This window comes from Apteryx rowi, unplaced genomic scaffold (assembly GCF_003343035.1).
Source record: "Apteryx rowi isolate R43461 unplaced genomic scaffold, aptRow1 scaffold_628, whole genome shotgun sequence".
NCBI lineage: Eukaryota > Metazoa > Chordata > Aves > Apterygiformes > Apterygidae > Apteryx > Apteryx rowi.
In genome coordinates, this window is record NW_020450903.1 from 331,274 (window position 1) to 347,056 (window position 15,783).

Sequence of the window (15,783 nt, forward strand, 5' to 3'; positions counted from 1 at the left end):
AGCCTTCTCTTCTCCAAGCTAAACAGGCCCAGCTCTCTCAGCCTTTCCTCATAAGAGAGATGCTCCAGTCCCCTAATCATCTTTGTGGCCCTTCGCTGGACTTGCTCCAGTAGTGCCACATCCCTCTTGTACTGGGGAGCCCAGAACTGGACGCAGCACTCCAGATGTGGCCTCCCCAGGGCTGAGTAGAGGGGGAGAATCACCTCCCTCGACCTGCTGGCAACACTCTTCCTGATGCCCCCCAGGATACCATTGGCCTTCTTGGCCACAAGGGCACATTGCTGCCTCATGCTTAACTTGGTGTCCACCAGCACTCCCAGGTCCTTCTCCGCAGAGCTGTCTTCCAGCAGGTCAACCCCCAACCTGTCCTGGCGCATGGGGTTATTCCTCCCTAGGTGCAGGACCCTGCACTTCCTTTTACTGAACTTCATGAGGTTCCTCTCCGCTCAACTCTCCAGCCTGTCCAGGTCTCTCTGAATGGCAGCACAGCCTTCTGGTGTATCAGCCACTCCTCCCAGTTTAGTTTCAGCAGCAGACTTGCTGAGGGTGCACTCTGTCCCTTCATCCAGGTCATTGATGAAGAAGTTGAACAAGACTGGACCCAGTACTGACCCCTGGGGGACACTGCTAGCTACAGGCCTCCAACTAGACTCTGTGCCACTGATCACAACTCTCTGAGCTCTGCCATTCAGCCAGTTCTCAATCCACCTCACTGTCCACTCATCTAACCCACACTTCCTGAGCTTATCTATGAAGATGTTATGGGAGACAGTGTCAAAAGCCTTGCTGAAGTCAAGGTAGACAACATCCACTGCTCTCCCCTCATCTACCCAGCCAGTCATTCCATCGTAGAAGGCTATCAGATTGGTTAGGCATGATTTCCCCTTGGTGAAGCCGTGCTGACTACTCCTGATCACCACCTTTTCCTCCACATGCTTGGAGATAGCCTCCAGGATGAGCTGCTCCATCACCTTTCCAGGGATGGAGGCGAGGCTGACTGGCCTGCAGTTCCCTGGGTCCTCCTTCTTGCCCTTTTTGAAGACTGGGGTGACATTGGCTTTCTTCCAGTCCTCAGGCACCTCTCCTGTCCTCCATGACCTTTCAAAGATGATGGAGAGTGGCTTATGCTTCTGTCTTGTCCCAGGCCTGCACATTAAGGTGCTTGATGGCTCTGAGCACTCCCTGGCAGAGTCAGGGCACTTTCCTGCAGAGTTTAGCCCTGTCAGCACTGTATGCTTGAAATCCTTTTGAAATGGCTCCTATTAATATGCTAGCAACCACATGTAAGTGATTAACATTAGTGTGGTTTCCCTATACTTAGTGGAAAGTTCTAGGTCTAACATTAATTTAGTAATAAAAGGATATTAGATTGGAAATATTTTAGGGATGTTCAATTTTATAGGCATGGCTGAAGTTGAGAAGGGAAGACATTGCATAGCACTGAGACAGCAGTGCAGTTAAATGGAAGCTTATTCTAAAGAATACTGTGGTATTTGGTAATTACTTGCAAGCCCTCTGTGTCTGCATTGGAAGGGGGATTACTTTGAGGTGTTTAATAGCAACAGCTGTGTTTAAATAGTTCCACTATCCATTAGGCAAGGGGTTATGTACCTTCTGAAGACTTACATTGCTCAAATCATGCTCTAGAAACATATACCTTGTTGAACCACAGTGCTCAAAAATCCATCCTGCGCTGATCAGAACGATCAATGATAATAGAGGGGCTGGAAGAGACGTGCTCCGCAGCTTGACCTGCAGCTGCAGTGCAGACAGTCTCCTGTGTCTGTCCTTGTAAGCAGCATGCTCTCTTTTCCCCTTCATCCCTAGGCATGTTTACAGTGTAACCGATATGAGGAAGTGAGAGAAAATTAGGAAGGGAAAGAGGTGAAAAAAGTAGGCCTGTGAATGTGCAAGATAGTCTGCTCTTCTCTCCCTCCCCCAGCCCCAAACAGCTAGCCAGACAGATTAGCATAATGGTCTTTTTTTTTTTTTTTTTTGACTATGCCATTGCTCAAGTGCATGTGTGCCTTGTATGAAAAATGGTACCTAATCATGTGTAAAATAACTTTAAGATGTGAGAGTTTGTGTGTGTTCTCATGCTCTGTAGCGTCTGCCTCCCTTGCAGACTTTCCTGTAGGCTTAGCAAGGGTTACAGGAGTTTGCCACCAAGCACAGAACTTTCCTCTGGAGCTTTTGTCTTTTAACTGAGCTATTGAGAAATCCCCCCTTTGCCTGTGTGCAGCAACTTTTATGAAGTCCTGTCAAATCTCCTAATTCTGTTTTGGTCTTTTGGTGCAGTTTTCTTTTATCCCCAAACCAGCTCTCCAAATTTGCCAAAGAAAACACCAGGCACTATAGAAGCTTTTAAATGAAGCTGTGCAGAGGAGCCTTTTAGGAAAGAAAAAAAGTTAAAATGACAAAGTCAGTGTGTTTTTTCATATCTTTTTTTAAAATCTTTTTTATGCTCTGATTAGAGACTAAGTGGACCCTTGAAACCACAATCTCTTTCCTTACTGAATTTTTATATTGCTCAGTTAATATGGGGTCATGAAAACACTGAAATCTTTATTTAAAAACCAACATGAATATTGAATATTCAATAATAAAATGTTTGCAGGATTAAGTAAAAAAAAAAAAAAAAGCTGCAAAATGAGACTTTGTAAACTGATATATGAGAGAAGGAAGATGGTATATTTGTCTTTGGCACCTGCAGTTATCTGTTACCATACAATGTTACCATACAATGTGAGCTTTCCACAATCAGTAGCTCTCAGCAATGCTTTGAGATAGGCTTGCTAAGTCACTGAGAGATAGGTATTAATTTCTGTAGCACTTAAATGGCAAACTTCTTTTGAGTATCTGGGCATAAACTATTGTTGCAAAATCCCACAAGAAGACAGAGACAAACCTGGAACTTGAACTGGCGTGTCTGAATTCCTACCCACCATCTTTTCTGCCAACTGGTTCTTTCCCTCTAGTAGGATAATAGTTTCCTCTTTAAAGTTCAGCGTTAATATGTATAAGCTACACTTAGTAGAGGCACTGAATGTAGAGGGAGATAGGGATTATGGCCTGACCCAGAAGTTTGTGTACCGAAGTTTAGCTGTGCACTGTTCTTAGTGCTATGGTTTTGTTTTGATTCTTGGGTAAGAGAGAGCATGCAGTTATGTTTCTTCTGGATTAGAGCAGCTCTTAGTTTATGACTGAGACTCAGTTCAGTCCTTGTTTTGTTACAATTTAGCTCTTGGAAAGAATGATTTACAGATAATTTGGTTGATGTATAGATAACATGGTTGAATCTTTCAATGGACTCATTTTACCAAATGATCCTGATGTCTCTGTAGAGTTTCTCTGGCCTTCTCCTCAGCATTCTGTAAAAATCTGTATTTTTTTTGTGAATGTTACTAGCAGTGACTTAGAATTTTTACAAATTCTTGATGAAAATGACAGAGTGTCATGTCTGCACTGCTCTCTGAGATACCTGCTTGACACTTACCTTGTCAGTAATGTCAGTTTAATCTATTGGAAATGGGTTTTACTGATATCATACRGGGTTTTTTTGTTTTTTGTTTTTAGACTGTCTGATATGTCAAACTATGGAAAAACTGTTTTCCTTATCACTTGTCACTTTGTGTTTGCCTCAGAGAAGGAAAATAGATTTGCTTGATAAGACCAATTTTCAACAAACTGTTTAAAATGTTTTACTGACTAATTCTGTACTGCCATCTATCCCACCTTCTGGCCAATCCCATTTAAAGACTTGTGCTCCTAATGTGTCTCATGTTGCCATATGCCCCTCTCAGCCAATTTCGTACAGTTACATGCAGTTCTGAAAGATCTGAAAGCCCCTAGCAATCTTGGCAGGATGTCTATAAATAACTCCAGTCCCTGGCATTGTTCTGTTCTCCTGTGCCTCCTAACAGCACAGTGATTAAAGTATGCTTTTGTTCTTTATTATTTGAATACTGTATCATCTTTCTACTGTGTTGTCTGGGATTGGTGTCTGTATAGCTGGCCTATAGCAAGATCTTGCAGCTTGCCTTTTTGAATACTGATACAGCATTATAACTTCTCTATTTTTGTGAAACATTAGTGGAATTTAGGATTTATTAGACAGTTATCAAATGACCAGACATCTCCTCAGCTAGCTGTTGTAGGATGTAAATTATCTAAATCTAGATAATCTCACTTAGAAATCTAGGTACTAAGAGCTGTTTATTCTCAGTAGAAATTCCTTCACATTCTCCCCAGTTATTAATGGATTGGAAACCCTTTCATGGGGAGGCGAAGGGAGAGTTCAGGCTGGGTTAGACAGAAGGAAGTAAACGGCCTGACAACTGAATAATTTTGCCCCTCTGTGCTAGCCCCAGAAAGGCTCGGGAGCTTGCTGGTAGTTTCCCAGCATTGGCTGCTGCAGCAGGTGGGAGTAGGAGAATGTTCTCCTTCTCACGTGTATCTTGTTTCTCATACTAATCATATTCCTCTCAAAAAATGATTTTTGTTTTAAATGCTCCAACTGGAAATAGGGTTCTAGGGCACAACAGAAGTTGTAAACTTCTGGGAGTCTTATGTTCACACAAATACAGTCTTTCAGCCCTGTTGACCGTTTCTCCTCTCTTAGTCAGTCCTTGTCTGAAATCTTGCTTTCCTGTTGGGCAGTAACACAGAGGCTTGGGGAGGGATTTCCCTTTCACATCACAGGCAAAATCTCTCAGCAGAATTCCCTGAAGGCTGTAAATGCAGCTCTTCCTGCTTTACAGATGGAGAAACTGAAGCCTTGCATACACAGTGACTTCAAGCGTAAGCTGGCATATTTTCTTTTATCTTAGTAACCATGTTAAAAATCCCACCTTTAGTTAAACTGGTTCAAGTTGGCCATGTAGAGAAGGCCAGAGAGAGCACAAAGAGCGACTTCCTTAAGTCCTTAAATGATTCCTTAAATGATGATTTTATCTTGTAGAGTTGAATGACTCCAGATGGCTTTTGTTGTGTAGTGTAAGAAACCTCTGTCTGAAGCTGTGTCAGAATTAGCAGCCTGGCTGGTTTGTTTGCATTCTCAGCACATTGCTCCGTGTGAATTCCTGGTTGCTCTGAAGATTACTGTAAAATCGTAGATGAGAAAGTAACTTCCACAAAGAATAACTCACCACAACAAGCAGATGTTTATCTCTCGCGGTTTACTCTGGTTAAAGAAAAGCAGCAAGGGGGGAAGAGCAGAACTGATTTTAAATTACATGCTTTACAAAGTCTCTTCCATAAGATGGCAGCAGGTTATTTCGTGAACTGGGCTGGGAGACTGATGTGAAAGGCTATCTGCTGGAAGCCCTCTCAAACAGACACTCGCCCTTCATAGGTTTTACCTCTGTTTGCTTGCTACGTGTCCCTTATAATAGTCCAACTGTAGATTAGTCAGGAACATTACTTTGTGATAAAACATTTTCTGTTTTTTTCTGTCAGGGGTGTTTTTTGGGGTGTTTTGAATGCAGGCACAGATGCTAGGAGGCAAACTCCATGAGAATCGTTAGTATCAAATTACATTTCAGCATGCACAGGGGTTCACTGTACAGTATGCAGAGGAAAGTGACAGGGTGTGGCCTATTTTGGATTTTTAAGTGATTTACTTTGTGCAGTTATTTCATTAATAACTACCCAAAGCAACTTTAATTCTGTGAGCAAAAGAAGTAGGAAAATAGTTGGGATTTTCTCCCCCCTCAAAATGGAGATCTATTTCATGCTGCAGTCTAACCAAGCACTTACTTTCTTATTAGGAGGAGACAGTTGAGGCAGGGGGGGGATTTGTTTTGTTTTTGTCCAATAGAAGGCAGTATAAGAAAAGCATTTCAGAAAAACTATTTTCTGAAACCTTTCCACATGAAGAATTCTGTATTTCACATGTTTTCATTTTCTAAAGGTTTTCTGTATTTCCAGTGACACGTGGTTATATGTGCAGTGCATATTTATGCAGTTTGACTGATTCCTACTGTTCTGGTACAATTTCTCTGCAGATAAGCATCAAACACTTCTCCAGTTAGTACCAAATATTTAGTAGTCAGAAAATGCTCCGATACTCTCAAATAGAAGACTAAGTGCAAATTATGAATTATTTTCTGTGTGGTTTTGCTTATTCTGAATGGCTGGAAAACATGGGAGGAGCTGAAAACAACCTAATTCTGGCTTTCCCCGGTGTTTACATTTACTGGTTAATGTTAGTCATCTGTTTTTGTTTCCTGTGGCCCATTAGAATCCAATCCATCAAGTGCACAGGAATTGGCTACAAAGTTGTAAACTTGAGTGGAAGGAATAAAACTCTGGTATTTATCTTCCATTCACTTTTAAATAAAACTGTTCAAGTTCTGCGATTCTAATTTCTGTGTGTTGATGGAGTAAGGCCATTAGAGTACACTCCAAATGGGGTCAGTCACAAGCAAGCTCCAGTAATGCTCCTGTATCCTCCTTCGCAGTTCCATCTTTGGGTTGGCGATGACCCCAGCACTGGGTCTTGTGTGGAAACAAATGAGCCAAAGTCAGCAAATATGAATGACTTCTGTAGGCATTCTGCACTTCAACCCGGATTACTGACAAGTGGAGCCTCATAGTCTAATACCAGAGGTGAATTTAGGGGCATTTTGGGCCTACTTTTCCACCAGCTGTGATGGGTCACTTTAGCTCCCTTTTCTTTCTATGCATCTTGCCCCAATCCTGACCAGTAAAGAAGGACTTTCAACTGCAAACTTTGGCCACTGGCAAAGTTAAAAGTCTTTGAAGAAGTTAGACTTGGCAAGAAATGCAATATCCTAAGGGATCATTTCATTGTTACTGGTCTGCAGTGTGTGTGCTGCCTGATTTACACCAAGGAGACTCCTGGAATATGCCCTGGTGACTTCTTTCTTTCTTTCTTTCTTTCTTTCTTTCTTTCTTTCTTTCTTTCCAATTAACTTGAAGGAAATAAAAAGAGAGATGAAAGGTTATTAGAATAACATTTAAAATGTTTTATTTATTCTAGAAATGTTCAAATTCCTTCCATGAGTCCACTTTCTTCACTTTTCAGAAGGGAGCCTTATTCACCCCAAATTGTTGGTATGGTGATAGCATCCAGAGCCTCTGATCAGGATGGCTCCAGAAGGCTTGGGGAAACAAGTTGGGTGAAATGAAATGGAAAAGTAAATTAGTGCAGCTCAGAGTGTAGGGGGAACAGTGGGTGTGCGAAGTTGGCTTGCAGTGCTGAGCACAGGAACAGATCAACACAGAGCTGGAGCCAACATCTGGAGGACCGAGTTCAAAGTGAAGTGTCCAGTTTACTCAGCTTAGGTGGCGTGGATGTGACCGAAGGGGGATGGCCCAACATTTAGCTGTATATTAGCCTGCATAGGGCTTTTAATAGCCACACAGTGCTTTCTTTTTCTTTTTCTCTTCGCAAAGCTTTGTTATGGAACAAGTTAATGACAATAATTTTAGTTAGTAACTAATTCCTTAGAGTAAATAGCTTTAAGTAAATCATGTTTCAGATGTTGCCACATACTACTTTGTTTTGGTGTTTAGCCACAAATAACTCATGACAATATTTTTGTATTATAATACACCATAATTTACTTCTAGCAAGCATGTAATTCCTAAGAGACAGTGATATTCAGCATATATGTTCTTTGGTCTGCTTTATATTGAATCCAACACAATGGGTGCAGTTGAATGATTAAATGTCATCCTGAAAGAATTCACACAGGCTGCTGAAAAAGAAAACAGGCCATGGAAATAATATGTAACTAGATGTGTTCATAAATATAGGGCTACAATGCACACAGAGGTTGTATAACACTGTCCCCTGCTGAACTTTTCAACAGTCCTGGAACTCTACCCTCCTGTGGGATAAGGAAAAAGTATCCTGTTGGGTAAATTTACACAAGTAGTGAATTCTGTGAAACGCTCCTTTCATGTAGGACAGGTGGAAGTTTAAGATTCCAGGACAGCTCGGGAGAAAGATGAGATTCATACCAAGCATTAAGGTATTCTGTTTATTGACATAATGCTGGTTTGAAGTAAGAGTGAGAAATCCAAGAAATCTACTAAAACATCCCAGCTAAATGTGGGTAATGAGGGGAGTTTTCAAGTCTGCTGTGTATCAGAACAAACAGTATGCTAGCTTGCTGGGTGTCCAAAGGAAAAACTATTCATTGGGCTGAGCGATAGCTCTAGTATTGATTGGCCTGTGGGGGTATATGTGCAGCTGGAGCTGGCACTTGGAATGAAGGTGGCTGTTCCTGTGACGGGATCCTGATGTGACACTGGCAGTAGGCACTGACTTGCATTGCAGCTGAATTGATAGAAATTCAACATTTTATTTGATCAGCCCAGTCAGCTGAGCCACATAATGGCATGATGCTTGTTTTATAAGAATTAAAAAAAAAAACCCAAACTTACACAGTCACCCCTGATTAGCACCACTTTAACCATACTGACTTTGTTTTGATTTTTGGAGGGTTATATTTCCAAGTTGTCAATTTTCAACTTGGAGACTATTCTCCTTGTATTTACTGGAGAAGTCATGTGATTCTGTGCATTAGGATGTTCATTAATTCTGCTCTGTTTTAACTATGTCATAAACCTATTAAAAAGGGTTTAGAAAATTTCCATGCCAGATATTTCAATATGCTTTAGACCATTTATTCCACTTCTAGCTTATTTTATTTAAAATTATATTTGAATGCTTTCCTGAGCATGGGCCTAAATAAATTATTTTCATTTTAAAAACAGTGAAAGCGACTTCAACCAATACTCAGAAAGATATTGCTAAGCAAGTGTACTGCTTGTTATATGGCTTCATATGCTATTCCTGAATGGTATGGCAACTCTAATCAGTGGTGGGTGGTGGGTGTGTGTGTTTTTTTTTTTTTTCTTCTTTCCTTTTAAGTAAAATTGTCCCTAGTGCTGCAGCAGGATCTGCTGGTTAGAAGGCTTACATGCCCCTGAATCCCGCTGAAGTCAGGGGGACTTTGTGTGAGGTTAAGGATCTAAGCTGGGTGGATTTTGGTGTGAAATTGAGGCTGCAGTGGGGAAAAGAGAATTCAAAATAATGCCAGTCCTCTTGTAGCATGTCCTGTAGAGGCAAAAAACATCTTTATGACTGTAAGGGTTTAAGCAGCTTGCTATTTACTGCTTTTCTGGTATCTTAAGGTAGTAAAAAACAGATCGAAGAGACAGAACATAAGTAAGAGTTTTCCTTACCCCAGTGCATTGGTACAGGCTGATGCTGTGTACCTTAAAGGTGCCAATTCTTTGAGAAATCAATACTAATAAAACACATACCAAGAAGAAGCCAATTTATGTACCAGAAATGACTACATGTGTTACATAATTAGAATACCTGCCCCGACTTCTGAAAACTATCACCAATGGGCCTGCTTTTAATCTAGTGTCGTCTCCTCAGCTTATGAAATGAAATGTAGCTCAGGAGCGTTATGAGAACCAGATGGAGGGCCTGGCTCGAGAGCGCTGTGCCTTGGAAACAGCACCTTGGCCCACTCGCCGCCCAGCCTACGGTATACCTTCGAACGATACCTTAATCCGTGATAAAGACAGCTCACTTTTCCAAAATCAAAACCATATTCATCAATGGTAACCTCTTTCCAAAAAAGCCCAGGCTACTTGCTCAGATATATGCTCTTTGGAACAGCTTGTTATGAATAGCCCTAGATGACTACACATGGATGAGATAAAATCATTCAACTACCTAATAAATAAATCTGAAAGATGTTCTAAGATGATACAAATTCAAATACTAACTTGATTTATTATCYCAGAGGGATGTTTGCTCCACCTTGCAGTCACTGGATCCTGATTTATAGTACAAATTTTTAGGCTTTATTTTTTAAGGGAGAACACCTTTAAAATATAGCTGATTGACCTAGCTGTCTCTGCCCAGCTAGCTTCATGCTGCTTAAATTAATATAGCTTGTTCAAAAATGTAGTCAAATGGATGGGGTTTTAAGTCAGCAAGGATTCAGTTTTGGTAACTAAATGTTATTCCTACATGGTAAAATACCAGTAGAAGTAAAGTCAATAAACTCCAAAGGCAAATATATTAAAGAATTCTTATGCATCATGATTTTCCTCTTGCCATCGAGGGAAAAGATTGTATTTTACACAGGAACTGAGATGTTTCCCTTTCTGTAGTCCTGTGTGGATTTAACTAAAGCAGCAACTAAGAGAAACAAGATGTTTCATAAAGAAAGTCTTGTTGATAATTATAGAGTGGTTGTAAGCGTATGTTCATAGCCTTTATTTTTCTTGTTCAGAACTTTATTATGAATCTTTAAGTTTCAAATGGCTCTTGATACTTTGCATGTGTGAGACAGATTTTAGGTAAATAAACATGACTTATTATTTTGGGACAATACTTCAAATATATGTTTTAAAGGGTGAGTTCTTTGTTTGACCACATATGATTCTTAGAAATATGTAAGCTAACTCTTCTAAACCAGATTATCAAATTGTAAATAGTACAGGACAGAACAAGAGGGAGAAATAAATGCTGTTTCTAGTTAACAGATTTAGTTTTAGCAAGTTACCCTTACATTAAGCAGGGATAATTTAGTTATTCCAAGTGTTCCAAAGTTAAGCATAAAAGCAAGAAAATGCCATGTTCATTTGTCATATCACAAGCCATGTTTATATTTGCTGGAAAATAAAAGTCCTCAACAACCATCTTTTGAACAATGTGTTATGCTTTTTATCTTCTGGTCAGGAATAGAGATTAGTTGAGGAAACTTAGTTTAACAGTTTCTGTCTTTACAAAGATAAAATACCTTTTTTGGCTAGAATTTTGCCTGTTGTTTGCAACCTTATTGCTTTTTTAATACCTCTCCAGTGGTGTCATTTTTATAATGTAGCGCTGCAGATGTGAACAATTTGGTAGTAGCAGAAACCTTCAAAACATAAGGCATTCATTGATCTAAAAGAAAAACTCTAATCTGTGCAACCTCTTTTCTTTCCAGGTAGGGGCCTCTTTTGTAAACAATTTATTTTAAACCCACACTCTTCTGAATACCACGTGATATGACTGATGCAAGCCCATGTGCTGTGTTATGTGTCATAAGTGTTTGAAGCATTTTGTGCATTGGGGAGTTATTTTCACAAACCATTGATTCAAAAGACTGTGGACCTCAGAATAGCGTGTTTTGAAACTTTGAAAGGCTTAGCAAAAGACCTTTAATCCACCAGGAGGGTGTGAGCTTATGCTCACAGTTTACAWTGCTGCTGTTTACAGCAGGAACACATTTGATATATATCCAGATATAAGCTCCATATTAGTTCTCTTTGCTGCCATCTATTACCTCTGCCTTTTGCCAGAACTGCTAGCAAAATTAACCATACCAGTGCTTTAAGTTCATATTTAGAAGTCTAAAATTTCAAGAGAGCCAGACCTTAAGCTGTATTCCCTCTGTTTTGAGCTAGTACTATTTTAGTCAAGGAAGGAAGAAAAGAAAATTTCCAACTATTTTATAAATTATAACAAATAACATTATTGATTTCTTAGATGCTGAAAAGCCAAGAACCTGTAGTCTGACCAGTTCAGATTTGTTCTGTCTAAAAGTGTCATGCTACTCCTTATTTATGCTTTATTTGGGATTCCAGCCACTTAAAGAATGTTAGCCTGCTAAGTGTATACAATGTATTTATTTTATTACACATCATTACATTGTTATTTGATGCCATACAGAATTTTCAAGGTGGCTCAGAGTACAAGCAAAAGGGCAAGTGTCAACCATTAACAGCTGCGACTAAAACCAGACCTGATACAGTAAAGGGAAATACTTTTATCGTGAGACGCTTGAGTGCCAGCAGTGAAACTTGCCCTTGCATGGTAAGACAAGTGAAAAGGGCTGATACACTTTTGTTGTGGTTTGACTCCATGTTGTAGGTCTCGAATAGCAGGTGATCTTCTGGAAATACTGCAGTGAAAGGAAGGTGGTGGCAGAGCATCTCTAGAAGGGTAACTTGGACCCAAAACAAGTGATGGACAGGAGGGAGGGATGATGCTGTGTGACAGGAGATCTACCAACAGGGAGAGGCAGAGTCTTGGTAACAAATTTAAACCTGATGCACTGTAAAAAGGGAGCTGTGAATGAAATCAGATGTGGAGCCTGACAGGGCCAAGGCTAAGGTCAGTCTAATTTTACATTTGCAGCTGCACTGTCTATGCCTTGAAGGGACATTTTGCATGGCTTAAGGCAATGATGAAAGCAGGAGACGGTGAGGACAGGGGTGAGTTAATGTTATCCTCTGAGTCAATGTTCTCTGCCTTTCACTTGCTTTCTCTACAATATATATATCACTAGGAGAGCCCAGCTAGAGTGAATTGTTCCATAAAGAAAAAAGCTAAGCTTTTCACCACCAAATCAATATTTCCTTAAATTTTGCCAATGTCTACTGAACACAAATATGATCTTGCTGTTGTAAATCATGTCATTTCTCACCCTAAACCATCCCTGCTGATATGTCCTCTCTCCCTCATGAGTGACATTTAGAAGTGGAATATTAGCAGTTGAGACAGGGACTGTGTGTTCGACAGAGCACATACTTGGGTGCTGTGCAGATAATAATCTCTGAGTTACTTGTGATGATAATTTGGGAGAAACTTGGAATGCCTCAGTACATATGCCAGATTCCTGGATTCTGAACAGGAGGGTATTATTTATAATAAACATCAGTATCGTTGCCCTCCACTACCATCTTGGATGCAGATTAGTTTGTGCACTTGTATTGCATGCAGTTATATACAAAATCTAGATTTCTCCTCAAAAAGTTTGATATTTTGGTAACTAACTAAATGAATAAACATATAATCTTTCAGAAGCTGGCAGAACAGCATCTAGTTCTTGTTACTCTCTTTGTTTCTCTCCACCTTTTGGCTCTCACCATAATTGAAGACAACTGCTCTGGCCACTCAGCTCACCATCTGCAAGATGAAGTTATACATCTTAGAATTAAGGTTTCCAGACATGGCACCCAGCTGCCAGCACATTTCTTACCCTCTGGCATGCTCTGGGCCTCTGCTTTGGCCTGAGAGTTGTATACCTGTCTCTGAGACTGCTGAGGATGCTCTTTCAGCCGTAGTGGATAGTACTGGATTCCTGTGTTGCTCTCTATAATTTTATGGAAAGGGAAATGAATGGGGGATATTGTGAGAGCCAATTTTATGAAGCTAATAGTAAGCTCATTTTACTTGCAATCATATCCAAAGTAATTAGGTTATTCCCAGAACTTATGTCCAGCATTTTTATGTGGCATAGACACAAGCTGAAGAGTACTCTCTGCCATTGTGCCATGGTTCAGAATACCTGCTTGCTTCTGTAACAATAGTGGTTGATTTGCTGTTTCATTTTATTTTTAGTAGAGTGGAATTATCAGAAAGCTGGTAACATTTTCATAGAGAAGGTTATTTCTTTCAAGTGGCTTCATGCCATTAGGTAGGAATGTAACCACTCCAGTATAGCAGTTTGTCCACAGAGAGGAAAAATAATCCTTCAAAACCCTGGCACTAGTTCCACATTAGAGCTAAATTACTGTAGCAGATTGAAATGAAAGACTCGCATTTTTAAATATGCATGTAAATGAGGCACATGCACAGATTGGCRTAGGACAGGCATCCTAATTTGCAAGTAGGCCTTGGGATTTGCACACACACAAAAATACAATTAAAAAATAATCGAGCAGAGCAAATATAATGCAAGACTGAAGGGAAGAGTTCAGTGCTCTTACACCAGTGGTGTGTAAGAAGACCTAGGCAGACTTTAAATATTCAGTGTTTTCTTTAATAGACAGGTACCAGGACAGCTGAGGACAGCTCTTCACAAATGACCAAGAAAGCCTGTTATGGCATGCTCTCCAGGCTTTGCGTATGAAGTAAGGGCCCCTCAGCTGCTGTCTGCAGCTTCCCAGGCACAGTGCAATAGCCTGGACAGCCTGTCTTTACTGGGCAGGTGCCCTCCTGTCCCAGCAGCTGAAACATGGGATGTCATTTTGTCCTGTACTTTGGCAGAACAATGCATAATTTGATTTAGATTTAAGACAGCTTGCTTGTCTAGTAGAGCTGCTGTATGAACAGCTCTTCTGGGGCCCGTGAGGTAAGGCTTGCCAGGCAGCAGGCTGCGTTGTGCCTCCCTGTGTGCTCGGTGGGAGAAGCGGGGCAGTCCTGGTGCGCTCAGGGCCGCCGGCTGTGTCCGACGGGAGCGTAGTACCCTGCCGCGTGCCATGGCCTGGCGCACTGCTACGCGCCTTGCGGTTAGAAAAGCACCCATCCCCTTGGGGACTTGTCATCGTGACTAGCACAGTCAAGATTTTCTTCTCATTATTTTTTTTACCAGCCATGAAAAAAATGCCTCTTTTAATTGTGGAAATCTGCTTGTCCTAGAGCGCTGCGTGTGCAGTTAAAGGTCATGTGGTCAAAGGGGGTGGCCAAGCCTGGTGCCATATTAAAGACCCATGTCTGCCGCCACGGCCAGCCTTGCTGTTGATGGGTACAACGGTTACTGGGGCAGCAAAGTGAGGCTAGCCACACTGCAGCCTCAGGACTAGTCACTGCAGTATCTTATGGCTTGTTTCAGAACTACAGTGTCTTGTTTCCACTCTGGTTTCATGTAATTTATTTATATACTTGAAACTTTGATGACTGGCTGAGTTCAAAACTTTCTCTAAGGTAAAATCTGCATACCTCTCAATGGAAAAGTTGTGTTTTAAAGTACTGGTAGGTATTAGTTCACTAACGTCAGGCTGTCTGACAGCATTACATTTTATTGTTCTAGGAGGTGACTTTCAAATGTGATGATACTGCGAAATAATCATATGTGTGATTTAGTAGCAAAGTGTGAACACTGGATTGGGACTTCATTGATCCGTATGTATAAGCACAGATGAAGTGACTGACCCCGATCCAGAGGCCTTTCAGTCGAGTAGGTTCAAGAGCTGTGCTTTGTCGCTGCTTAGACCCAGCTTCTGTATCGTATTTTTGCTTTTTTCTGCTGTCTTGGAGAAAGCTGCACAGAAAGTTTGTGCTGTCATTTATGCTCTCAGTACATGTGTATATATTCTTTTCCAGCCTGATCGCTGGCAGTGTTACAATGTACCAAATAATCACTTTTTAAAAGTTGGTTTTAAAGATGATTAAAAAAAAAAACCATAAAAAGAGTCATGGGGTGGCTTTTCCAATAACATCTTGAACTTGTAATTCTGCAATGTTGTCTTTGAGCCATTAATGAAATCCATATTGCAGGGATGGCCTTGAAGTAGTGGAGGAAGGACAAAGCAGCTGTATTTGCTATCCTTTGCTATCCTATCTGTGTTTTTCATTATCTTCTCTTTTATATTTGTTTTGGGGTATACTTTCTGGAGCAAACAACCTGCCTGGGGCTAGTGCGTTGCAGGGAGCAGGATAAATGCTTGGTCCAGGTTCTCTGAAGTGTCAGTTGTGACCCTGCAACCTGTTAAGCCAAGCACAGAATTGCCTCAGGAGGGAGCAGTGTTTTCTGCCAGTGAAAGTTCTGGCATAAATATTTGACTGAATTATTATGAATATATTACCAAAAAAAAAGAAAAAAAAAAGAATAACCGAGCCAGCAAGATACTGCCAGAATTAGCCTAATGATCCAAGCATTTTACACAGCTGATGACCAGGACGGTTTTATTCTCTCTCCAAATGACACATTGGAATAATATTAGCTGAATGTCTGTAGCCTGGTTGAAGTGTCTCTTTCCAGACACATAATTGTTACTGTCACCTCTCGTGCTGTA

At 40.7% G+C, this 15,783-nt stretch overlaps 1 long non-coding RNA gene across 1 annotated transcript; it reads left to right on the top strand.

Moving 5' to 3' along the window:
* Positions 1-1,060: 1,060 nt before the first annotated feature.
* Positions 1,061-15,121, top strand: LOC112974814. Its single transcript, XR_003256391.1, has 3 exons — positions 1,061-6,609; positions 11,915-12,258; positions 14,799-15,121. It is a non-coding gene; the product is annotated as an uncharacterized LOC112974814 (long non-coding RNA).
* Positions 15,122-15,783: the final 662 nt, after the last annotated feature.